A 25,926-nucleotide genomic window follows, 5' to 3' on the forward strand; every position below is an offset into this window, starting at 1 on the left:
AACATTTGGAGGATGGAATCTCTCTGTTTCTCCCTCCATCTCTCTCCCTTCCTTTCTTCTTTTCAAATACATAACAACTAATCAATTTTTTTAAAGGTTTAAAAGATAAACATTACCTTAATGAGCTAATTTTTGTAATTAATACTTCCCGGGAAGGTATTTAGATTCTATTAGCATCTATTGGTTCTCCAAACAGAAGGGATCACACTTCCCAACAATAAGCACCACCAGCTAGTACGCCCAATAGAAACAACACAGGAATAATGCACTGAATTTGAAAAACACAGGATAACAATATTCCCCCGTTCCTTTTTAACGGGTAGGGCCACAGTTGATCCAAGCTGGACTGACATAAGGCTGAGAGATCACTGCTATTTAAGTTTATCATCAACTTTTTAAAGGTGAAGGAACTGAAGACTAATGTGAAGAGTCAATCCACTTCCTTTGCAACTATTCATGTATGCATCTCAGTTTGCAATATGGTCCTTCAGACTCTTATTTTTTAAAAAGATGTATTACTTCTATTGAAAAGTCAGGTATACAGGGAGGAGACAGAAAGGAAGAACTTCAATCTGCTGTTTCACTCCCCAATTGGCTGAGCTAATCTGAAGCCAGGGGCCAGGAGCCAGGAGCCTCTTTTGGGTCTCCCATGTGGATGCAGGGTCCCAAGGCTTTGGGCCATCCTTGACTACTTTCTCAAGCCACAAACAGGGAGCTGGATGTGAAGTAGGGCTTCCAGGACACAAACTGGCACCCATACGGGATCCTGGTGTATGTAAGGGCAAGGACTTTAGCTGCTAGGCTACCACGCTGGGACTGGTCCTTCGGACTCTTTACAACATTTGAGATTAAGAATCCCTGTATATATTGTTAAATTTAGATATCCTTGTTAACACTACAAGATTCAAAATGACAAACATGTGTTAATACATGAACATGTCAACTTTCCAAAAATTGTATCCTAATGAGGTTTTATGTGTATGCTTTCTGTCAGATAGAGTTCTATTTCTAGCATGAGTTTGTAATATTTTTGTATATATCCATATTTCCACACTGTTAACCACTTCCCTACTTGATGACTTTCACATTCCTCAACCTAATTGTTTAGTTTAAGATGAAATTGTTCTCCCTGTCTACATAATATACAGACACACACACACACTCCTCATACTTACTTATATAGTAATTATATCTATGCATTTATTATGTAATATATAATGGCATATGATGTTGTCTTTTAGGCCTTACTGTATGTAAAACACATTATCAAGAAATTAGGTAGAATATATCCACTTCAATTTAATTGGCTGGAAAAACAGGAAATGACTAGGGCAGTGAGGCCCAACTTCATTTTTGAGGTTCACAGATGTTCATAGATGGAGTGTATAGAACAAAGGAAACACAACATAAATGTTCAACAAAAATAGAGAAGTGGATTCGAAGAATTGAGTTGAAAGTCTCAAGGTTCATTACGGTAGAGGCATACAGAACTCATGGAAGATTTATATTTCATACTGAAGAGATATTTTAATGTCTACAATGGCACTAACAATGAGTTATTAGAAATATAAATGTGATAAGATAAAGTTACATGATAAATGCCAATAATGATTGTTCACATTCTTAACTCAAAGCAATACTTAGCGATTTAAATTCAGATTTGATAATGTGCAAGACACACTTTTCCATGAAAATACAAGTGTCCATTCAATTCCCAAAACACACTTCACTCTTCTGTTATCTTCCCATACCATCATGATCCCACACATGACTGCATGGAAACGCATCAATAATTCTGGAAATAGAGCCAAACACTAGATTCATACTGGGCCATATTCCAAAGTCCTCTGATAAGGAAGCGTGGTAACATTGGCTAATTTGAATCCTCTGATGATCACAAAATTGGAGAAACTATTACAAACCCCACAGCCAGGTGAGGCCACCGTGAGGCAGTCGACCCCAAACGCACTACTGTACAACACAAAGACGTAGGAACTGGCATGCTAACCTGCTCCCATCCAACCAGTTTGTCTCCATGAAACTGATCTGCGGCATCATGGATCTCGTGGAGGCAAGGCAAAACCTAAAATCATTTTTTTACATCCAAAATACCTCAAGCGTGGTGCTGGATTTCCTCAGAACTATATTGAAGAACTACATACCAGCAGGTCTTTTTTGCTTGATTATCACAAGCTGGAAAGCCTGTGGATAGTGCCGCCCATCCGGTCAAGCTGCTGTTCATGAAGCACCGTCACACCTAGAGTGTCTTGTAGTAACACATGCCCCACTTCCGACCTAGTTCCCTGCTAGCGTGCCTGGCAAAGCAGAGGATAAATCTCCAATATCTGAGACACTGCCACCTATAATGCAGTTCTGAATGAAGGAAGCTCCTGGCTCCTGGCTCCTGCTTTAGGCTCTGACTGTTGCAGCAGTTCAGGGATTGAACCTGTGATAGGAGATCCCTCTCTTGCCCTTTCTCTATTGCTCTGCCTTTCAAATAAACAAGTAAAAGCTGCTAAGAGAAGCAGAAAAAAAAAAAAAAACAACGATGTTATAGCAACATTTTATATAACTGAATGCAAATAAGTTTCCTACAAATTACAAATATGAAAATTGAAATACAGAAATAAACTATACAGCAGCAGCATTGGGCAGTACCATCCATGTGTTAATCCTGAACTATTCTGATTGTACTGTCTGGGCTTAAAATGACAATATTAAAATGTTATTACTTGAGGGCCTGGCACGGTGGTCTAGTGGCTAAAGTCCTTGCCTTGAACATGCCAAGATCCCATATGGGCACTGGTGGTAATCCCAGCCTCTCTGCTTCCCATCCAGCTCCTGAGGATGGCCCAAAAGCCTTGGGACCCTGCACCTGCATGGGAGACCCAGGAGAGGCTCCTGGCTCCTGGCTTCGGATTGGCGTAGTTCCAGCCATTGAGCCTGCTTGGGGGGTAATCAACAGATGGAAGATCTTCTCCTCTGTCTCTCCTTCTCTCTGTATATCTGACTTTCCAATAAAAATAAATACATCTTTTTTAAAAATGTTATTACTTGAAATTTTAAAATTTATGAAATGTATTACCTTCAAAAGTTTGTAAATAATTGTGGCCTCAGCAAATTTTGCCCTACATGTATGCTGTCATATTTTAACATAAAATTATAACAAAATCATAATAAAATTAATATGTCATTACTCAAACTATTATCTTTACTTTGAGAAACATTGTATTTTCTGTTGTATCAGCGTTTGAAAGTGAGTGCTTGGAGCACAGTGGGCAGGGGCCAGAGGTGCATTGTGGCACAGCACACAAAGCCACTGCCCAAAACTCTGGCATGCCATGTTTGCTGGTTTGTACCACAGGTGTTCAGGTGTTCCATTTCCAATGCCGCTCCCTACTAATGGCCTGAAAAAGCAGCAAAAGATGGCCTGAGTGCTTGTTCCCTTGCTATCCATGTGGGAGACAGGGAAGAAGCTCCTGGTTCCACACTTTGGGGGAAAATCAATGGATAGGAAATCTCTGAATGTGTCTGTTTCTTTCAAGTAAGTAAAATCAATTTAAATATTTATTCTAATTTATTTGAAAAGTGGGGTAGGTTTACATGTATTAGTTCACTTTCCAAATTATCACAGTGGCCAGGGCTGGGCCAGCCCAAAGCCAGAAGCCTATTAATCCATCTGGTTCTCTAACATTACCTGGGCCATCTTCAGGCACTTTTCCAAGTGCATTAGCATAACACAGGATCACAGTGCAGAAGCTGGAGTGCACACCAGTATCTACATGGGATTCTGGTCTTGTTGGTGCCACAATGCTGGGCCTTTTTAAAGACTGCAATATATGGAGTTGGAATGTGTTATGGAGGATGATGTCACCACCAGCATCCTATACAAGCAAGAATTCAAGACATACTTCCAGTCCTCTTCCCTATTTATATGCCTAGAAATAGCAGCAAATGATGGGCCAAGTGTTAGGGCCCCTGCCATCCACGTGGGAGACTTAGATGAAGCCCCGGGGTTCTGTCTTCCAACTGGCACCATCATGACCATTGAGACCATTTGGGGAGTAAACAAGTGAATGAAAGATTTATCCTTCCTACTCCTTTTTCTCCTTTCCCTCCTCTCTCCTCTACTTTCTGATTTTCAAATGAAATGAATTTTAAAAAAAAGATTATAAACTATTCCCTGCTTCTAGTTTCCCACTCAATTAACACGGCTCCAGTCAAATATCAGTAGATCAGAACTACTATTATAGTACAGCATGTTAAACTGCTACTTGCAAAGCTATCATCTCCAATCAGAATACCAGGGGCTACCAGCTGCTGCATTTCCATGTGTGCTAGCAGAGCTGGATGGGAGGAACAGCGAGAACTCCTACTGATACTCTGATATGGAATGTGGACATGCCAGGAGGCTAAACCCAGGGCACCACAACACCCCACCGGTACAAGAGTGGTTTTTAAATACAAGTTGAAAGGGAAAGCCAAAGATAAAAACCAGGACATTAGAGGAAAAAAATGAATTCTGATAGCAATTCCTACAGCAAACATTAAACACAGCCCAATTCCAAGTCATATTAATATAAAATCTCGCACTCAACGGCAAAAAGTATTTCCAACGTAGCAGTCACACATTCTTTGGACAATTAGGGAAGTAGGATGGGTAGACAATGCAATATTCTTGTGACTAATTTCCTTACATGCTCAGTTTCGTCCCAAAAAGGGGCATTAAGGCTCCACGCTTTCCTCGTGATCATGTCTCACTAAAAAGATGGCAAAAATACGAAGAAAAGTGGCTGTGAGTTCATTTTTAGGTTTTATTTTTCTTAAAGAATGATTTTATATTTTAATACATAAATTCATTTTGAATTTCCAAACAATAAAAACTTATGAGCATTGTAGGTAATTTTAGCAAGAAAGAACTTGGAAAAAGGAATATTGCATCTTTTTCATAAATTCTATGAATTCTATAAAATGTTGTAAAAACAAAATGAGTTTGATCAGTAACAAAGCATTAGTCTAATCAAAACCTCTCTCCCCATATCTATATACTTGCATATATAGATATACTTAACTAGTTCTAATTTAGATCTAACTTACAGTTATTCTCAGAGGCTGTGCAAAGGTACAAATACTGTCAACATTATATCATGGTTCAAGGCCGTTAGCACCCAAGTGCTTAAGACAGAACCTACTGCTGCATTAAAAAAATCAACCATATATTCTGAACTTATTTGAAGTTAAAAGGAAATAGTGTATATAGGTAACACACACACACATACACACACATGCACAATATCCATCACATGAGTTTAGGAAATTATGGCTTCAGAATTACAGTGAAAGTCCCAAGCAGCTTAAATAACTGTAAACTCTGTACAAGTGTTAGCATAAGCTTGGACAATATGCATATCAAGTGAATTTTAACCTAGAAGAATCCTGATTGTACGTACTGATCACTAGTGTCCAGGAATGTTCTTTCTTCTTTCTTTTCCAATTCAGTTGTCACAGCTCAGTTAAATAGTTTATACTATCCCAACTGTAACTCCAAATGGCATGTTATCTCTACCCAACTTTGAGCAGCATGGATACAGAGTCTCAAAAATTTGTCTTTTTTATTTCTCTCTATTATTTATACAAATATATATTAGAAATGCCTTTTCATCTCTAGTAGTGAACCATTTTAAAACATTCTCTCGACCCTTTGAGATTTGCAAGTAAACATTCTCATTTATCCAATCTACAGGAAAGAATTAGTTAGATCCTCATTAATTAGGCTCAGGTCCTTCAGCAGATCTGATGGAGTCTTGTGGCTTTCTGCAAGACAATAATGACAGCCAAAAAGCACCCAATAAAAGGGAACAATGATTATGATAATGAGTATGAGAGGAAAAGGCATCTTTTTATCATCAGCTAAAGCTCAGGATCTTCACCACAAGCTATTAATACAAGCAACAAGGACTATATCCCAACTGCCAAGGAGGCCACAGGGAATTGGATGCCCTCGGAGGCCGAGTACTCTGAGGTCACCCACCCCCAACCGGAGCTTCCACAGGGGATGGAAGAAGTCCAAACACTAACGCGCAGAAACCAATGTCATCGGAAAGACAACCAGAAGCCCTGAGCGGTCCGCAGAAACAGAAGAACAATAAATGTCCTTCGGGACCAGGGAGGAGAGCTTTCTCTGGTCCGAGCCTGGCTCCACCTCTGGACCCCCGCCCTCCCTCGCAATGACCATCGGGATTGCTTCTAAAACCCCTCATAGCAAACAATCATGCAAACTAAAAAAAAAACCTAAAATATATAGACAAACAACAGAAAGTAGAGCTTGAAATCTGACAGGAAAGAGCTGGCATGGATTGGCTCATGCCTCGCTGGGTGGGACACAAAGATTAGTTACTCCTCACCGTGGTGTTGAGGATTTTCCTGCACACCCCCCCAAAAAAAAAATGTTCTGCACCTTAAATGTCAACAAATATCTTGTTAGAGTTACAAGCCAGTCTAGATTATACTAAAATTTGCCAAGATCAGCGAAATCATACTTCAAAACAACAAATGGCTAAATACTAAAATGAAATAGACACGAGACAGCTGAATGGTACCTTATAGCCATTTTAAGGTATATAGCAGCTGGTCCTGTATATAAACTAAAATTGAAATGTCAATGAGCTAATCATAGGTTGTGGTTAGGACTTACTTTTTTTTTTTTTTTTTTTTTTTAACATACTGGTTACTCAAAACCATGTCAATTCCATAATATTGCAAATTGCTGTTGATGTTATATTGGGACTCTTAATTGACTGTGATGATATTCTACCAGCTCTAACTTCAGACCAGAAATGGTCTCCCCAAGAAACCGTTCAACCCGTCTGGACAATAAGTAGCTGGACTCCATGCTTGGTATACGTTTGCAAGGAAAGAATCTTGATTGAATTTGAACTGTAATACTGCATCAAGGTGGAGGAATCCACCAGGGGGGAGGGGCGTGGGGTGGGGTGGGGGGATTCCCAGAGCCTATGAAACTGTCACATAATGCAAAATAATTAATAAAAAAAAAGAAAAGAAACAAAAGGGCAACATCATGTTTTCAATAACAGTCCAAAGAAGAGAATGCATCAGAAAGATGAAGTAGAACTAATAATATAAACTGTTTAAGGCTGCATGCTTCTTCATGATATAAATGAGATACAATTGCAGTACTTAATCTTGAGACGCCTATTATTTAGATAGGAATACAAACTATCTTAAGAAAATTCCTTTGCAAGGCAAAAGTTTTTGAAAATTCAAATGAGTTCTTTCCCATCTGTCATAATGCTTACAAGGAATTTACATAGCACTTCACATGGTATTATCTTAACTAAAAGACACAGTTTTTTTTCTGTTTTCACAACATATGAAAGAAATTTTTGTTTATTACTTCCATTTACTATTGTAGTGATGTACATATCAAATATCCCAGCCTGCCTTTGAAACCTATAATAAAAACATTAATTTTTTTTTACAGATTAAACTACAAGTACAAATTAAACCATAAGTACAAGTACAAATTAAACTTACAAGTAGTAAGGTAGGTTAAACAGAATTGTTTTAAAATCAATCACTCATATTATTATATTTATTACTCAAAATAAACTCCTTAAGTCCAAATCACATGCCTAATCCATGCCATATAGGAAAAATGAGTGAAGTAGGACCTCTAATGACAGAATATAAATAAATTAGAAAACATTGATTGCAGTAAAAGGACAGTGCTATTCACTTAAGAAAAAATATTACTGCATCTTCAATTATTTTCAAAAAGCAAGCATTTTTCTTTTCATGACCTACTCATTATATCCAAAAATCTTCTTTGATAAAATGGAAGATACCGAAATAATGTAAGCCACAGGCTACTGAGCATGACTATTTTTGCTACTGCTATTAGTAAGAGAGAAAAACAGAGAGAAAGAGACATGAGGAGATCTTCCATTGCCTAGTTCTATCCCAAAAGGCTACACCAGTTAGAACTGGACCAGATGGAAGCCAAGAGCCAGAAAATCCATCTAAGTTTCCCATGTGGATGGCAGAAACCCAAGTTCTTCAGCTATCTACTACTTCAAAAATGTGGCTGGCTAGGACACAACTGCCTGAGCTGTTTCCATGGCCTCTCAGATTCCTCATTAGCAGGAAGCTAGAAATGGGAACAGAGCTAGGCACCAAACCCAAGCATGCCAATATGGAATGTTGAAATACCAAGCAACATTTCAACCACTACACCAATATCTACCTCAGATTACATCTAAAGCTTAGTGGTTGGCATCTAGTATGCTCTATAAGCATGCTTTTAAATTAAAAATAAAAATGATGAAATTTGGAAAAATAACTTTGACTCTTCATTGATATTCATATTCAGGTCCTTAAAATGTCCCTTTGGTAATAATATCTGATCAGTATGATAATTTCATCCACAGTATCATGTTGGAGAGTAAGTGTCACCATGTCATTATGCCCAGTAAAATCAATGGGAAATTTTGTTTTGCTATAAATGAGATACCATACAAGTTATATGATATCTTTTCCTTTGTCTCCCAATAGAATGGTTTGTTCTTGATAACTCAGCAATTTTAACAGCTGCTTTAAATTTTATAAAGGTTGGAAAGCTTCTTGTTACAAATACCATCATCAATGATTTTTCTTATGAAATTTTAGTATTAAAACAAGGGAAATATAATAAATTCTACAGCCAAGATATCTTTCAAATCCTAGATCTACTAATTATCTGCTATGTGACTCTGGATGTTATTTAATCTTGCTACGCCTCATCTTTTCTTATCCTTAAAAGAAAGAGAATAAGAGGACTGACTTTCTTATAGATGAGTTGTGAAAATGAGCTAATAGCTATACTTCTCCATAGTGCACAATCAAGTGTAAAGTTCATTATCGTTTTTATGGTAACAATTCTTCATGTTACCATCATGTATCTATTTCTGAAGACCATTTGGTACTTTGAATTGTGTTTATTTTGTGTTTTGGGGTAGATGTGAAATTATTTGATATTGTCTATCTCTATTTATTTCCATTTTATTTAAAAGACAGAGAGAAAGACAAGCAGATAAAGGTTGGCAGAGATCTTCTACCTATCGTTTCACTTCCCAAATGCATGCAGAGTTCAGTGTCAACCAGACCAATGCCTAGAACCCACAACTCCGGTGGGGTCTCCTGCATGTGCAGCAGACACACAAATAAGAGTGTTATCAGCTGCTTCCTCCTGGGTGCACAGTAGTAGGAGGCTGGATTAGAACAGAACAGCCGGAATTCAAACCAACAACTACAATACAGGAGGTGACATAGTCACAAGGCCTCTGTGAATTAGCTTTAGTTACTCTAGAGCAAAGGTTTATGTTAGCCCACAGTTGTGAAAATTTATAATCCAAGATTGGGCAATGAGAACAGATCAACCTCATTGATCTAGATTTTGATGAAGGCAATAGGAAGCAGAAATCATGCAGAGGAATTGAGGAAGTAGACTGGGGCACGTAGATCCAGGGAGACTCTCCTCTTACCACTGTGATGACATGAAAGGCTTCATCTCAGTTGCCCCATTTAATCACTCATTTCCCAAAGCCCCAACCTTCACACACCATGTTAGGGTTAGGCTCTTAACCCTTAAGTCATCAACCTATAACTTTAGGGTTTAGACGCTGCATGAACTGGGAAGCATCAGAATTAGTAGGAGGAAGCTAGAATCAACAGAAGTGTGCATTCCAACTGACATCTTAGCCCTTGTGTCAAACACCCACCCCTTTATCTTTGACCTTTTAAATAGATAGCATTAAATGGACAGGTAATATTTAACTGAATGATTCTGAGGTGAATAAATCATGACCAGCATTTGAATAATTATCACTTCCTCAACAGCATAGTTCCAATTTCAGCGATCACAGCAAACTGGTTGTAAGCTCCTGACTTACAATTTTAATGACTCATGTTTAGTCCATAGACCACTAAATTAAACAGCATAAGCTCTTTTTTCAAAGTGTCTCATTCATTGGTCACTGCAGATCTGTTGTTAATTTCACACAGAGAACACAATACAGATGCATTGCCTCCTTCTAATCCAGTAGTAAATTGATGGAACATTAAAAAACACAATAAGTGCCAGCTTAGTGGTAATCAAACTGGTACTCACCCTCCACATGCAGCACTGGCATCTCATAGGATAGCTGGTTCATGTCCCGGATGCTCCACTTCTAATCGAGCTCCTTTCTATTGACCTGGAAAAGCAGCAGAGGATAGCCCAAGTGCTTGGGTCCCTGCACCCATGTAGGAGACAGCAGAAGCCTCTGCCTCCCAGACTCAGTCTCTCTGTCTCTCTCTGTCTCTCTCTCTCTCTTTCTTTCTTTCTCTTTAACTCTAACTTTCAAGAAAAATACATGTTAAAAAAGCATCAAAAGAGGAAGGTGTCCACTCAAGAAAAAAATTTTTTAAATGCAATATGGAAATGAAAATTGATGATGCCAGAAGTGAGATTCCTGATGAATGTACTGGAATTATGGAATAACTGACTATACAAAGAATGAAACTGGTACCACCCCAAGACTTCAGGTTTTCAGCCAGAGTTACAAGCTTAACAAAAATTATAAAGTGATTATGATTAAAACAATCAAGATGATATAGAGAATGTAATACTGGCAGAAATTTTACATTAAAGAAACTCAGTTATATTTCATAACTTGAAACCCAAGGAGAAAATGTTTTGAGAAGAGTATGGATAATTGCCAAAAAACACACAAAAACCCACAAAACACGCACACAGTGCTTCTTGTGTATTAAACAACTAGAAGAAGGCAAGTACTAGTCAAACTACTTTTGGTGGTTTTCTTTCTTACAAAAAAGAAAAATCCTTAAACACTCATTGTCTGTACTATTATAAGTGATATTGCATATAAATACTAGTTTTTGGGACCCTCATGGTAGCCTAGTGGCTAAAGTTCTTGCCTAGCATGAGCCGGGATCCCATATGGGCATCAGTTCTTATCCCAGCACCAGGCTTCCCATCCAGCTCCCTGCCTGTGGCCTGGGAAAGCAGCCAAGGGTGGCCCAAAGCCTTGGGACCCTGAACCTTTATGGGAGACCTGGAAGAAGCTCCTGGCTTCAGATCAGCACAGCTCCAGCTATTGCAGCCACTAGGGGAGTAAGCTAGCAGAGAAAAGATTTTTCTCTCTCCTTCTCTCCATAAATCTAACATTCTAATAAAGATGAATGAATGTTTAAAAAAACTACTGTATTTTATTTTTCTATATATTGACCACTACTAGTAAAATAATTTTTAGTGTTTGAAAGAATCAGAGTACGTGGGGAAATTTTCATTTTCTTCTTTAAGTTTGCTTACTCATTTTCAACTTGCATGATCATTTTCTCCACCCCCACTACAATGCAGAATGAGGAGTACCAATATATTTTTTAAAGATTTATTTATTTTTACTGGAAATGCAGATTCCAGAGAGAGAGAGAGAGAGAGAGAGAGATCTTCTGCGTGTTCATTCCCCGAGTGGCCACAATGTCTGGAGCTGAGCCAGGAGCTTCTTCAAGGTCTCCCATGCAGGTGCAGGGTCCTAAGCTTTTGAGGGCAGAGGACTGTCCATTTTTAAAGTGGGCATTTATATAGGATTCTCTTTGCTTATTTAGTAGTCTGTACAAAATCATGAAGACAAACAGTAATAACGATACATCAATGATAATGTACAAAAGAAAAAAACAGTATTTATAAACAATTTCCTTCTAAAAGACAGGAAAGAATGACAGAAAGACAAGTCTAATTAAACACACTCCTCTGCTTGATTTAACTCTATCCTCAATGTGTTATCACTCCATATGCTGTGCTTTAAGATAGCATGATCAGGGCTTGGTGCGATAGCCTAGTGGCTAAACCATCGCCTTTTATCCACTTGGATTCCATACAGTTCATATCCCGGCTGCTCCACTTCCCATCCAACTCTTGCTTATGGCCTGAAAAAGCAGAGGAGGATGGCCCAAAGCCTTTGGACCCTGCACCCATGTCAGAGACTAGGAAGAAGCTCCTGGCTCCTGGCTTCAGATTGGCCCAGCTCTGGTCATTGTTGTGGCCACCTGTGGAATGAATCAGGGGACAGATCTTTCTCTCTGTATCTCTGTCTCTCTGTATGTCTGCCTTTCCAATAAATAAATAAATATATCTTAAAAACAAAGCATTATCAAGGAGCCAAAAAGGAATATACAATTTAACACCAAAATGTAATTAAATTGGTGCAGATATACTTAATGAAAGACATAACAAACAGATATTCACAGAAGAATGTTCTCAAAAAATGATTGTAATTGAAATTCTTTGGCATAGCCAAGTGAGTTTGTTTAGTCTGTTTCCACTTTGTGAGTTCCTCTTATCTATAAGCAATATCAATATTGACAGGTTCCCATGGTACCACCGTAGCATTTGCTCAACATTTTGCAAATGTGTGCACATGGATTAAAAGACAAAAGTCAAGTTTTAATTCCCTAGCTTCTGACTTTGCTTTGCCCTCAACCTACCTTAATGCTATCCAACTGTTAATGTTGATCTGTATTCAGATAATAATGCTTTTTCAGGCTTCTTCCCAATGAGGAATTTTTATATATTGTGCTTATTTCTTCTGTGAAATTAATTTTCATGTTATCTGAACACTCAGAGTGATATGTGGAAACCAACATATTAACCAAACATTTGGTTTTGTTGTTTGGTTTCAAAAATTCAAATGTCAGTGAAAATGCACTCAAAAAAATAGATTGTGCTCTCCCCCTGTCTTATTTGGAAATTGTAACAGAATATCTGACACTGGGTAACAAATAGCAATAAAGTTCATTGTTCATGGCTCTGAAGGCCAGTAGGCATGAGATTGAGGCACCAGCAGACACAGTGTCCAGTGAGGGCTGTCTGCTTCAGGGATGTTACATTCTAGCTGTATCCTGACATGTTACAGGGCGCAAACGAGCTCCTTTGGGCTGCTTTTCTAAGTCACACATCCCCTCATGATGTAATAACCCTTCAAAGTCCTTTACCTCTTATTTCCATTATCTCAACATTAGATTTTAACAGATGGATTTTGGGGAGTGTACCAACACCTTCCCAAGCCTCACCTATCTGGGAGTCTTAAAGTAATGGGCAGAAAGGAATTCGACTTAAGGAAAAAGAAAAAGGGAGGTAGACAATTTTTTTTCAGTTGTTCCTTTTTGTCCTCTCTATTTGGATGCCTTATAGATCACTTTTCTTTTTGTAATACAGCAGCAGTATTTAATTATTAATTTGAAATTAGCAATTTTTTTACTAGGATGCACTTCACTGAATATTTTCTGCTTTTAATTTCAGTATCATTAGTCAGACGAGGCATAGACATTGTCATCATTTTATTACTATTTATTATTCCCTTCTTGTAATGCTTGTAGAGAATCTGAAGTCAAACATTGTTTCTATTACAACATATGTAATAAATTTTTAATTTGAACTCTAAGTTAATAAATATTATAAACCACAAATAACAATATTATAAAATATAAATGTAGAATATAAATAAATTTAAGTATAACTTATTCTATACTTACATAATATGAGTTGCATATTATGAAATACTGTTTCTCATACTAACTTCTTGAATTTTACTCATTCCTTCATGGAGAATACGTGGGTCGGGTGGGAAAGTCAGCAGTAATTGTGGCCTAGGTAATATCAGAAACTTTAGGACCACTGTCACAAGACCTTAAATCTTTGCCTTTCTGAACACCAGTGTTTGGGTTTTTCCCACATGACTGTCATGAAGATAGGATAGATGGGTTGAAAACAGGAGTATATTTAATACGTATTAGAATGAGGGAGAAAAAGTATTTTAAAGGGAAAATACAGACAGTGAAGACAAATTTCTCTTTGGAAATTTAATTCCTAAGCTTTGGTTTCAGATGGGCTGCAAAAACTGAGACTGCAAAAACTGGGATTGCAAAAATCAATGAGAGAGAGGGAGGAAGACACACAAACACACATACACACACACACACACACACACAGAGAGAGAGAGAGAGAGAGAGAGAGAGAGAGAGAGAGAGAGAGAGACTGACTCTCCATCTGCTGCTTCACTCCTTACTTGCTCACAATACAAGGACACAGAGCACAGTGGACCTGAAGCTCAAAGTCAGGAACTAGGCTAGCTCAATGACTTGAGACATCTCTGGCCTCCCAGGATCTGCACAGTGGGAAGCTGAGCCTGAAGCCAGAGGTGAAACCTCTTCAACGCAGGTACTGGGATGTGAGAGGCAGCTGTCTTCACTGCCATGTGACCCCAGCCTTAACCCCTCCACAACACACACAGTATTTTTTCAGTTAGAAAATTATCATGGAATTTTAATTTTGCAAAATTATACATGAATAATACAAGAAACTAATCTGGGAATACCTCAAAGTATCTTGGGAGATCTCCCCAATCGAACTGCTGGACTCAGAACTCTAATCAAGAAAAGACAGAAGACAGAACAGGTCAATCATTCATCTCAGCTATATGTTGGCAGCGAAATATGGGGCAAACGGAGACTTTATGATGGACCATATCAATCAGTGGACGACCTCATCGAGAGAAACTGGCAGCGATTCATAACTGGAGAACTATTAACACCACTTGAGCACATATCTCAGAGCATGCCCCACACCCGGGACTCGGGGTGGGCGGGAAACCGGGTGGGGCTTCTCCCTCAATATCCCCCTTTACCTCAGATACATGATGGAAACAATATGGACATAATAGTATTACCCACTTCCCTATCCCCATGAACCTTTTTTTTTCTTTTTCTTTCTTTAACTGTAATTAACTATGTAAAGATTGTCAACAACAACACAATAAAATAGATTTAAAAAAATAAAATTATACATGAATAGTATAATTAGAAAATTTTTATAAATTACAATTCCCTTTAATTCTCAGATAAATTTTATTCATGCTTTTGAATTTTTCTTATGTATTATTCTTTGTCAGTTTATACAGTAGTTATTATTGAAGACCTCTACATACATTTATATTTAATGTTCCTGGATGCATTACATATACATTGCTCTCTCTTATATCTTCCTTCTTGATAAATACATGCAATAGATATATATATATTTATATATATATATGAGAGAGATTCTTTTTATAGGGCAGAATCCTAGAGGTGGAATTATTGGTGAAGTCGTTTAAACCTCAGGTCTGATAATTACTGTTTCTTTTCATTTCAACCAGTAGAACACGGTTTACCTTTTTTTTCTTTTTTTAAATTTATTTATTATTTTTAATTCATTAATTACATTGTATTATGTGACACAGTTTCATAGGTACTTGGGTTCTTCCCACCCCTCCCCACACCCTCCCACCATGGTGGATTCCTCCACCTTGTTGCATAACCACAGCTCAAGTTCAGTTGAGATTCCCCCATTGCAAGCGTATACCAAACATAGAGTCCAGCATCTTATTGTCCAGTCAAGTTCAACGGCTTCTTAGGTATACCCTCTCTGGTCTGAAGGCAGAGCCAGCAGAGTATCATCCCAATCAATTAAAAGCTCCAACATACCATCAGCAAAAATTTACATCATTATGGAATTAATTGACATAGTAATGAGTAACCAATATGTTAAAAGTAAATGCGAGTTCTTAACCACCTTCTGTGACCACCTCATTGACATTTCAATTTTAGTTTATATGGTTTACCTTTTTAATCACAGAAATTCTGCAGGGTTTAAGAATAATATTTTCTGAGACAAGGGTCTAATCTCCAGAATATACAAAGATCTCCAGAACAACCAGAACAACAAAACAAACAAACCACTCAAAAAATGAGCATGGGAAATGGGCAGACGCTTTACAAAGGAACAAATCCAAATGGCCAACAAACATATGAAAAAATGTTCAAGCTCCCTGGTAATATGGGAAATCCAAATCAAAACATCACCAAGGTACCACCTAATGCCAGTAAGAATGGCTCACATAGAGAAAACACCAACACTTGCTGGAGAGGATGTGGGGGAAGGGGAACCCTACTCCACTGCTGGTGGGACTGAAGGTTGGTGCAGCCTCTATGGAAGTCAGTATGGAGAACACTCAAACAACTGAAAATCTGCATACCACATGATCCAGCAATAGCACTTCTAGGAATATATCCAAAACACCTGTTACATGAGAAACCAACATCCACCCCTATGTTCATAGCATCACAATCAATAATTGCAAAATCATGGAAGCATCTGAAATGCCCATCAACAGATGACTGGATAAGGAAACTATGGTTCATCTATCTACTCTATGGAATACTACTCAGTTATTAAAAAAAATGCATTTCTTCATGGCCAAATGGACCCAACTGGAAACTATTACACTAAGGGAAAAGAGCCAATCGCAAAACGTCAGATATCACAGGTTTGCCTTAATATAAGATAAAGCAATGTCAAACCTAAAAATAGTACCTGTAAATTGTAATACTATCACAGCCTCAATCTGTCTGTACCACATGCAGTAAGATACTGTGATGTAATCCACTAATCAATAAGCAATGAGAGACAGACTGTAAATGATAACTCTGTTTAAAATTGGCCTTTTAACACCTAATTTTCATAATTGGTCTCATGGAGACTTTAATACTACTGCTGATAAACAATTTTCTACATTCTCAGATAGGACCATACAAACGCCTATGTAGATAACATAACTGACTGGTATCCTGGAACACCAATAACCCATGCAAAGGCTATGCTCTTATCTCTAGACTTTTCTGAGGGATTCCCCTGAAAAACTGTGGGTTTCCTTTGATTCCTCTGACCCCAGAGTTGTAACAACCACCCCAAATACAACGCTGCCCCTGGAGAAAATGGACTCCCCAGAAGAACTATATCAAAGAACTAAAAAAACCTGATATGCTGTCAGTATACTTTTTGTTCCACAATAGGTTAGGAGGGCAGAGAAATCTTCCACCTTCTTAGAGAGTGAGAGGAAAACGTTATGTATAATCTATCAAGACTGTAACAGGTGACTTACAGATAACACACTCTAAACCGCATTAGATATTAGCAAAAATATAGAGACTAACAGTAGGACCCAAGGGCGATCCTGACAGCCTCTTAACAGAAGGTCATATGCACAGAGCAGAAGGGGACCCCAGAGTGGAACAAGATGATAGGAGGAGATTTATATTCTAGTCCCGGAGACACCTGGAAATCTCCCAAGTGCTTTTGCCACAGAAGCAGTGGATGCATCATCACAGATTGCCAGTATGGGCACCAAGGACCATATCCTGACTGCCAAGGAGATCACAGGGAATTTGAATGCCCTAGTAGGTTGAGAATTCTGAGGTCAGCCAGTTCCTACTGGATCTCCCGCGTGGGATTGAAGCAACCCAGAACCTCCACATAGGGTCTGATGATATTGGAACAACAGACAGGAGCCCCAGGAGGTTCTCAGAGATGGAAAAATTGTAAATTTCCTTCTGGACTCAGGAGAGGCGCTTTCTCTGGTCCTTACTTAGTTCCAACTTTGGCTCCCCGTGCTCTCTGGCAATGACCATCAGGATCGCTCAGAAGCCCCATAATTAACTCAGACAGACAAAGAGAGACTAATACAGAAAGATTTGAACAGACAGGAAAAAGTCAGCTGGCCTATAATCACTCAGCCTGTACCTAACTGGTCAGGCTGTGGACTGGGCCTTTCCTAGAACTCATGAGTTAGGACGCAGAGTTCAGTTATTCCTCACTAGCTAAGAAACTGCAGATTTCTCTGTACACCCATCTAAGACTGTTAATATATGGTTTGTTAAAATTATAAATCAGTTTTGATTATGCTAAAATGCATGAAGTTCTATAAAATCTCACTTGACTACTATAAACTGCTAAATACAAATATAATCATAAAAAAAGAAAGTAATAGCACTCACCAAAACCAAAGGCCAATGTGAAGATCATCCCAGGAGAATAACAACAGAAGTCTAAATCAAACTGAGCATCCCTAAAAAGACAGGGCAAAAATACCACCTATCCATATTGGCCCTGAATGTAAATGGCTTAAACTCATCAATTCAAAGGCATAAATTAGTAACTGGATTAAAAACACAAAACCTATCTGTCTGTTGCCTACAGGAGATATACCGCACCAACAAAGCTCAACAGAAACTATATCTCATGGATATTGATGTTTTTGTTTTTATTTTCATTTCTTCAAAGAATTTATTTTCTCATTAATTTCTTCTCTGACTCATAAGTCATACCATGTCTTCAAGGAGGTCCTTGATATTCTTCTTCATTGTTTCAGTTACGTATTAATCACTCACTAGCATGTTATTTAACTTCATTGTTCTGTAAAGTTCTGTTTTTCTTCTTGTTGATTTTGTATTGTGGCTTTTCATTTAAGGAGATGTATAGTAACTGTGTAATGGAGACTATCATATCCAGATGTGAGGATACAACACAGTATGCATCTCTACTTCCACATCAAAGATTTACTCCCAATGAAAGTGTTCACTATATCTTGACAATAGGATGCTGGACACTGACATTTTTCATGCCCACAATGACGGACATATGACTTTTTATGAAGAATTGTACTACTGTATTAAATTAGGAGAAATTAGTGGGGGGGAGGGAGGATTATTGGGGAAGGGAAATCCCAAAACCTATGGAACTGTATCATAAAATAATAATAAAAAGAATATTTTCCAATCTTCTAAGGTGAACTGTAATATCTATTTGTGTTTATGTTTATTTGATTACTAGTAAGACATGTTAAATTTCACTTAATTTGAAATTTTACTATGTGAACTTTTGTAATTTTGTGCTTTTTAATTTTTATTAGTCTGTTTCAAAAATTTTTAGAATTTTTTTATATTATAGTAACTGAAAAATGTGTTGTAAATTATTTCCTTTACTGATATTTGGTGCCTCTCAATATTTAATTTGAAAAATTTTCTTTATAATTATATTGAAATTTCCATTGTGTTCTATGATTTTTCACTTAAGAAGCCTTCATCCCTTCTATGAATACCTGTATATTCATAGGTTTCTAAATAACAATTTCTCTCATTATGACAAAAAAATCAGATGGGTTTGGTTGTAAATATCTAACCAACTTGCCCTTTTGGAGCTTGTTTAGAGTGGAGCTTGATGGTTGTAGGGCATCTACTTCCATTGTGGCAGACTGCCATTCACAATTCACAAACTTTAACTACCGGTTTTTGTATGCCCATAGGAGCTGGTTGCTGCATTCCACTTCACTTAATTCCTAAAATCGTTTACATTTCAATTTAGGAGACAGTGAAAAGCAAACATCTGACTTGTACTCACCTCACATATTATTATGTTTTCAGATGAAACAGAGTTAAGTGATCCTTTATTTATCCATTAGTTTGTTTTCTCAAATTAACTTTGATTCAAAACTAATTTTCACAATATCGTGCCATAATCCTTCTTTATCAAGTTTCATTTGTCAGGCACAATTTATTGAAAGCATTTTCAGTTGTTACTGAGATTCTTATTTGGTCTTTCATTTGTTCTACTATTAAAAATATATTCTAATAATACTATAAATTATTCCACAGTAATTTTTGTACTAATTTTCATGTTGAAACCATATGGTTTTAATGATTGCTTTGTGTTTATAAGATCATTGAGTATGACTGCTCACTTAACATTATGACCACACTTATACATAATGGCTTTCAGATCATTCTGCCATTTTTAAAAATAGTATTTTGTTGCAATCTTACTTGGAATAATTTTAAAACCGTGCATTAACTTTGCAAATTGAAATCTACATTTTTATCCAATCATTATTAATACTGACAATATAGAGAAACCTGGTTTTAAACAGCAAAAAATAAAGTGTATGTGGTTCCTGGTTTTAAGGAGCTTTCACATTTATGATGTAGTACATCTCCACTGTGAGATATCTGTCCATCCATTCATACAATATGTTGCATCTTCGTAATGATCCTGGTTCTAACTAGAGAAGTGCTGCAACGTTTTCCTTCTCCTGCCTTGCCCAAACATCCTTCCTCCCCTCTCCTTACTCCTCCTCCTCCTTACTCCAATGTTAAGGCCTTTGTATTAAATGAGGGTATATAAGAAGCTCATGAGAAATGAAATAAAACTATGTGATTTTGTCAATGTGAAAAAATTGCCATCTGTACAAAAATGTTTAGAAGCCTCCTTATATACGTATCTATGAATTTTTAGCATAGGGTTCCATTTTTTTGTTAATTTTATTTTTTGACAAAATTTTTAAATACCTCGTATCATCACAAAGGTAGCTAACCAAATGCACAAGCACACATCATGCATGTGCGTGTGTGTGTGTGTGTGTGTCTTCCAAGTTAGTTCTTCAGGCTTTAATATTCTCATGAGTTTTAGACAAGTATACAACAGGTAAAAAGTATTTTACAATATTTTGTGGGCTGGTGTTGTGAGCCAGTGGATTAACTCAACAGTTCCAACACCAGCATATCATGTTAGAGCACAGGTTTGAGGCTTCTCTGCTTGCTATTCAGCTCTCCACTGATGTCCCTAAGAAAGCAGCAGAAGATGCGCCAAACTTGGGTCCCATTCACCCATGTAGGAGACCAGGAAGAAGTTTCAGGTTCCCAGCTTTGCTCTTGCCCAGCCCCATCCATTGAAGCTATCTGGGGAATGAATCAGCAGATGAAGATCTCTTCCTCTATCATTGTGCCTTTCAAATAAATTAAAAATAAATCTTACAAAAACATTTTCTCTCTCTTTCCAAATATTTCAGATTGTATACTTGGTGATTAACTGAGTTGGATGGATTTTTCAAAAGTACTTAGAAATAACAGCAATCTTTTTTTTTTTTTTTTTACATATACGGGTGCGTCCATAGAGAAGTCCACGACATGTATACATCAGTAGGGGACGAACACTTAATTGGTTAGTAGGGAAAAACAAGAGTGAGAGAAGTGGGTCTGATAGCAGAGTCTGTGGGGGCAATGTAGGCTCACCCCTACGTAACTGCAATCTCTGCAGGCTTGCTCAAGAACTGTGGATGGGGTCAGGCCTTGCTGGGAAGCTAAGGGGGCACATTAGCTGGGTTGGGGTTCCCACAGGTAAGGACAAGAGTAGGATTGGGAGCAGCGCATTTTACTGGAAATGGCTACAGCATGCACCAGTGCAGGTGTGCACTTGGATTGTGGAGCAACAGATTGGGCTTGACTCCAGCCCGCCCTCTGATACTCGTGAGAGCCAGGTTGGGTGTAGAACAGGCTAGACCAAGTCTGGACTCCCGCTGAACTAATGAAAGCTATGTCTGGGTATGGGCCAGGTATCACTGGGCTGCAACACCCAACAACAAGAACCAGAATGGGTGTCGCTGATTGAGCAAGCCCACTGTTCTTGCTAGGGTAGGAGGTAGGCAAAGTCAACCTGTGCCAACAACCCACTGGTGTATACAAGAACTGCCACTGGGAGGACGCTCGACAGAAGAGCTTGGGAAACTCCTTCAACGGGATGAAATCCCTTCAGTTGAGCACAAAAAGAGAGGCAAGGAGCAGCCCAAACTATACCAGGTTACATACATGTGGGTCAGGTCTGGAGACAGACCAGTCTAGGCAGCACACAACACCCACTGGCAGATCTGACAACCGCGACAGAGGGCAGCAGGTGCCAGATCATGCAGGAACACCAGCAGTTCACATTAGGACCAGGACAGCAATTAGACTGGTCTGGGATAGACTACTGAACTCACCAGCAGGAGCTGGAACAGGGGGCAGACTAGACTAGATCAGGCTGTGCACAAAATTGCAAATGTTGAGGTGAGGCGAGTCATGCCAGCCTAGGACCAGTGCGGGCCGGGTATGTGAGTCCCAGGCACAGGGTATCTGACAGGGCTCGGGTTGCCTGGCCCAGGTCCTGGGGCCTGCCTGCGAGGTGAGTGCTGGGTTTATGAGCCTCAAGGGTGGGGGATTTGGCGATGCTTGGGATGCCTGGCCTGGGTCCTTGGACTCACCTGCAAGAACATGTCCTGCAAGAACATGAAAAAGGCAGGCCCTATTGTAAAAGGAGAATATGGCAGATCATTTGGTGCTGCAGCAGAAGAACAGAACTGATTGGGCAACTACCCCAAACAAACTATGACAGCAAAAAATCTTGGTGAATGGAGTAAGTGGACATTGGGAGGGTGACATCATCTTTGGATCAGTGAAATCAGCAACATCTCAGAACTATCCAGGCCACTTGGACAGAACCCTCAGAATATATACATTTTGAGACTCTGGGTTGATATGAGGTGGTGGTTTCTCATCCCTGGGTACTGAGACGTGTGGAAAGTCATGAGTGGTTTCTTCCTTTATCTCTCCCTTCCCCCAGAAACAACAAGCAGAAATAGCAAATTTGGCAGCAATGAGTTCACACAATGTTCGCTAAATCTCTATCCTTCCCACACTGACCAACCAAAAGTAATCATTATAAAAAACTAAATAAATAAATATTCAAAAAGAACAGCAATCAAACTATCCAGCCTTGTAATTCATTTGATCAACTCCAGTCTTTAGTTTTGTTTGCTCTTTCTCAATAATTCATTCACATATTCATCTACTCTGTTTGTCTAAACAATATAGTGTGAATCAAACATCAGATATACTTGTGGTTTACAAAATGTCTTTTCTGAGTCCAGCTCATTGGCTCAATTAGCTAATCCTCCCCTCAACCACTGAGATCCCGCATGGGTGCTGGTTCATGTCCCAGATGCTCCACTTCCCATCCAGCTTCCTGCTTGTGGCCTGGGAAAGCAGAAGAGGATGGCCCAAGGCCTTGGGATCTTGAGCCAATGTGGCAATCCCAGAGAAAGCTCCTGGTTCCAGTCTTCAGTTCAGCTCAGCTCTGGCTATTGTAGTCACGTTTGGAGTGAACCAGCTGATGGAAGCTCTTTATCTCTGTCTCTCCTCTCTGTAAATCTGAGTTTCCAATAAAAATAAATAAATCTGTTTTTAAAAGCTCAAAAGAGTGTCCAAGCATCTACACAGAGAGGATAGGAACTTCCCATGTTTTAGATATTGGATGTGGTTCCAACCTGTATTGTTACTGGCTTTGTAGAAATTTGTAGAAATTTGTAGAAATTTTGCAGAACTAGTATCAGCATTGCTTTTCTTATAATGAAATTATCTTTCTACAATGCATCCATTTTAGAAGGAAATATATTCCCCACAGTATCATTTATAACAGGTACTAACAAATAGAAGATAACATCAATTTCAATGATATACAATTTTAAATTTAGCTTCATGTGGGTTCAATGAGGTTTTACTTTTCAACCACAGAGGTTTCCAACAAATTTATGTTGTAATCATAGAAAGTTTGTCATTGAAAATTTATTCCTCCCTTGTTTTATTCATTCACAGATATTTCAATGAAACTTTCAGCATTCTACAATCTGGTTCTCTGATTCACCACATGTAACCTATATTCCTTTTACATTTTTTAAGAATTAAAGATATATTTTCCTGTTGACTATTCTTAGCCTTTCTATTACATTGGCTTAATTTACATTTGGAAATATGACTTCTAATATGTGCATTGGGCATTGTTTTGTTTATAGAAATGCACAATCCCGTGCCACTATCCAGTTTATTCAACATTTTAAAGCTATATTTAGATATTTTTTAAAATCTAGAAAACCATTATAGAGAACAATAAAGAAAAATTTTAGAAAACTGAAAGGAGGAAATATCTTTGTCCTCCTCTTATTTCCTGTTCCACACATGCAGGCTGAAAGAGCAATGTCAAGTTGAAACAATATTGACAGCATTGTGCTGTAACAAGTAAGCCACTACCTGCAGTGGCACCATCCCATACAGGGACCAGTTTGGGTCCTGTCTGCTACCATTTCCATCCAGCTTCCTGCTAATATGCCTGGAAAATCTGTGCAAGATTGCCTAAGTGTTTGGGCCCCTGCTGCCCACAGGTATACCTGATGGATTTTCGGACTCCTGGCTTTGGCCCAGCCAAGAGCTGACCATTGTGACCCTCTGGGCAACAAATCAGTGAATGGAAGATCTATTTCTCTCCCTCTTACTCTCTCCCTCCTTCTCTCCCTTTCACTCTTTCTCCCTCTAACATTCCCTTTTTATATGCTGTAACTCTGACTTCCAAATAAATGTTAATAAAATATTCTATTAGGTTCCTCTTTACTAGAGAGCTGAACTGTGCTTTGTCTTACTTCTGCAAGACATCTTCTATTTGCCATTGTACAATTTAGCCAGACATTTGGAAAATCTAGTTCATAACAGGTTGTAGCCAAAACTCAACACCTCTATTGCCTTGAAACCCTGACCAAGCACCTCTTCCTTCCCTCATTTTTCTGTTTTGCTGATGATATTACAATTGGCTGTTTCCCAGAGAATTTGGAGAGGTTGTGTTTAATGAGAAACTGATAAGCAGGTCATTTTTTCCTCTAGGTACACAAAACTCTTGGTTATACTCAAGCTGTCTTTTGATAGTCCAGGTTTGAGCACAAGTCACCCACAACACAGGCCAATGTGATCAAATATAGTTGCACTGCTTTTCCTTTCTTCCTGTCACAGGGCTATTACTAAGAAAAGTTTGTTTGTTTGTTGTTGTTAGAAAAAAAGATACAAACAAAAAGAAACAAACAAAACCCAAACCTGTTTTTTGAGTCTTTGAATAGATTATCCTTGGGCATGAGAGTTTGGGAGGTAATTAAAACAAATGACATCATATCACGTGTGTGTACGGTTCCTTCTCCTGTTTCTGTTGAAGCTGAAATTGAAGAAGGAGTACGAATCATCATACACCGTTTCCCGAGGTGTCCCTTTCCTGACCAGACAACTCTTATTGCACGCTGGTCTTCCATTGTTCCAAATCCCTGTGCGCTTCTGCCTGGTTGCTCACATGCTAGGCCACACTTTGATTACAGGTTCACAGTTAACTGTCAGATGCTCAGGAACAGGCTACGCCTCTCATATCTTTTTAATCTTTCACTGAAGTATAAGACAAATCCAGAGTAAATGTTAATGACATCTATTTGAATTAATGGATGAATAAATGAATAAATAATTACTCTCAATCTTGAGGAGTCACTCAGACAGCTGGGAGCTAAATTAATTTCTCCTTCATTGAATGATTGTCCAGATGGAAGGAAACTTTCAGAGAAGCAGAGATCAGCGTGTCTTTCCTCCTTATTATCCCTTTCTTTATTAAAGATTGAAAAATGAGGTTCAATAGATTTTCTTCTAATTAGGCATCCATATTTAGGATTAAGTTTCATGATAGACTTTAACCACGCTATATCATGGACACTTTAGCATAGTTTAAACATTAGACACAGATTTTAATATTAAACTTAAAAGCTTATATATGGCAATCACAGGCTATCAAGAGGAACTCTTTCATCTTTGTGTAGAATGAAAATGACTACACTGTGAATGAGAATCATCGCACAGCAGCTTTAAGACCATTTTTAAATTTAAGCAGAATGACAATTACTGACTGTGGTTTTTATGCATACACATGTATAGCTTTATATAAATATGTGTGTATAAAATAGGATGAGTCTCTAAGCTCCAAATAAACAATAAGTCTGAGACTAGATAAAAAGTTAAGATAGCTCATCATGCTTGCTGCTAGCATATGGTTTGATATTCTGAAAACACATTATTATTATATGATAAATTTTAAAATTAAAATAAATGAAAATTTCATTCAGTCAGGTAAAACGTATATCTTTCTATATGTACATCATGATTTTTTTCTTCCAGATAGTTGTCTTACTTTTCCATTTAACTATTAAAAATGTGAAGAGAGCATATATTTATGGTTACTGCAATTCTTTATATTTTCATAAAATGAATGAAAGATAAAAATTATTAAAGTTTCAAAATATTTTCGCTTTGTTTGTTTGGGGGTTAACCAGTGTA

The 25,926-nt window shown here is 38.1% G+C and overlaps 1 protein-coding gene across 1 annotated transcript in view; it reads right to left on the reverse strand.

The window, feature by feature from the left end:
- The window catches only part of MSR1 (macrophage scavenger receptor 1), an 83,750-nt gene extending 65,803 nt beyond the window's left edge, over nucleotides 1–17,947 (reverse strand). Inside the window, exon 1 of the mRNA XM_058669866.1 lies at nucleotides 17,929–17,947. The gene's annotated coding sequence lies outside the window, so the exon portion shown is untranslated. The remainder of the gene's footprint in view (nucleotides 1–17,928) is intronic.
- Nucleotides 17,948–25,926: the final 7,979 nt, after the last annotated feature.

Source organism: Ochotona princeps, chromosome 11 (assembly GCF_030435755.1).
Source record: "Ochotona princeps isolate mOchPri1 chromosome 11, mOchPri1.hap1, whole genome shotgun sequence".
In the NCBI taxonomy this organism is placed as follows: Eukaryota; Metazoa; Chordata; class Mammalia; order Lagomorpha; family Ochotonidae; genus Ochotona; species Ochotona princeps.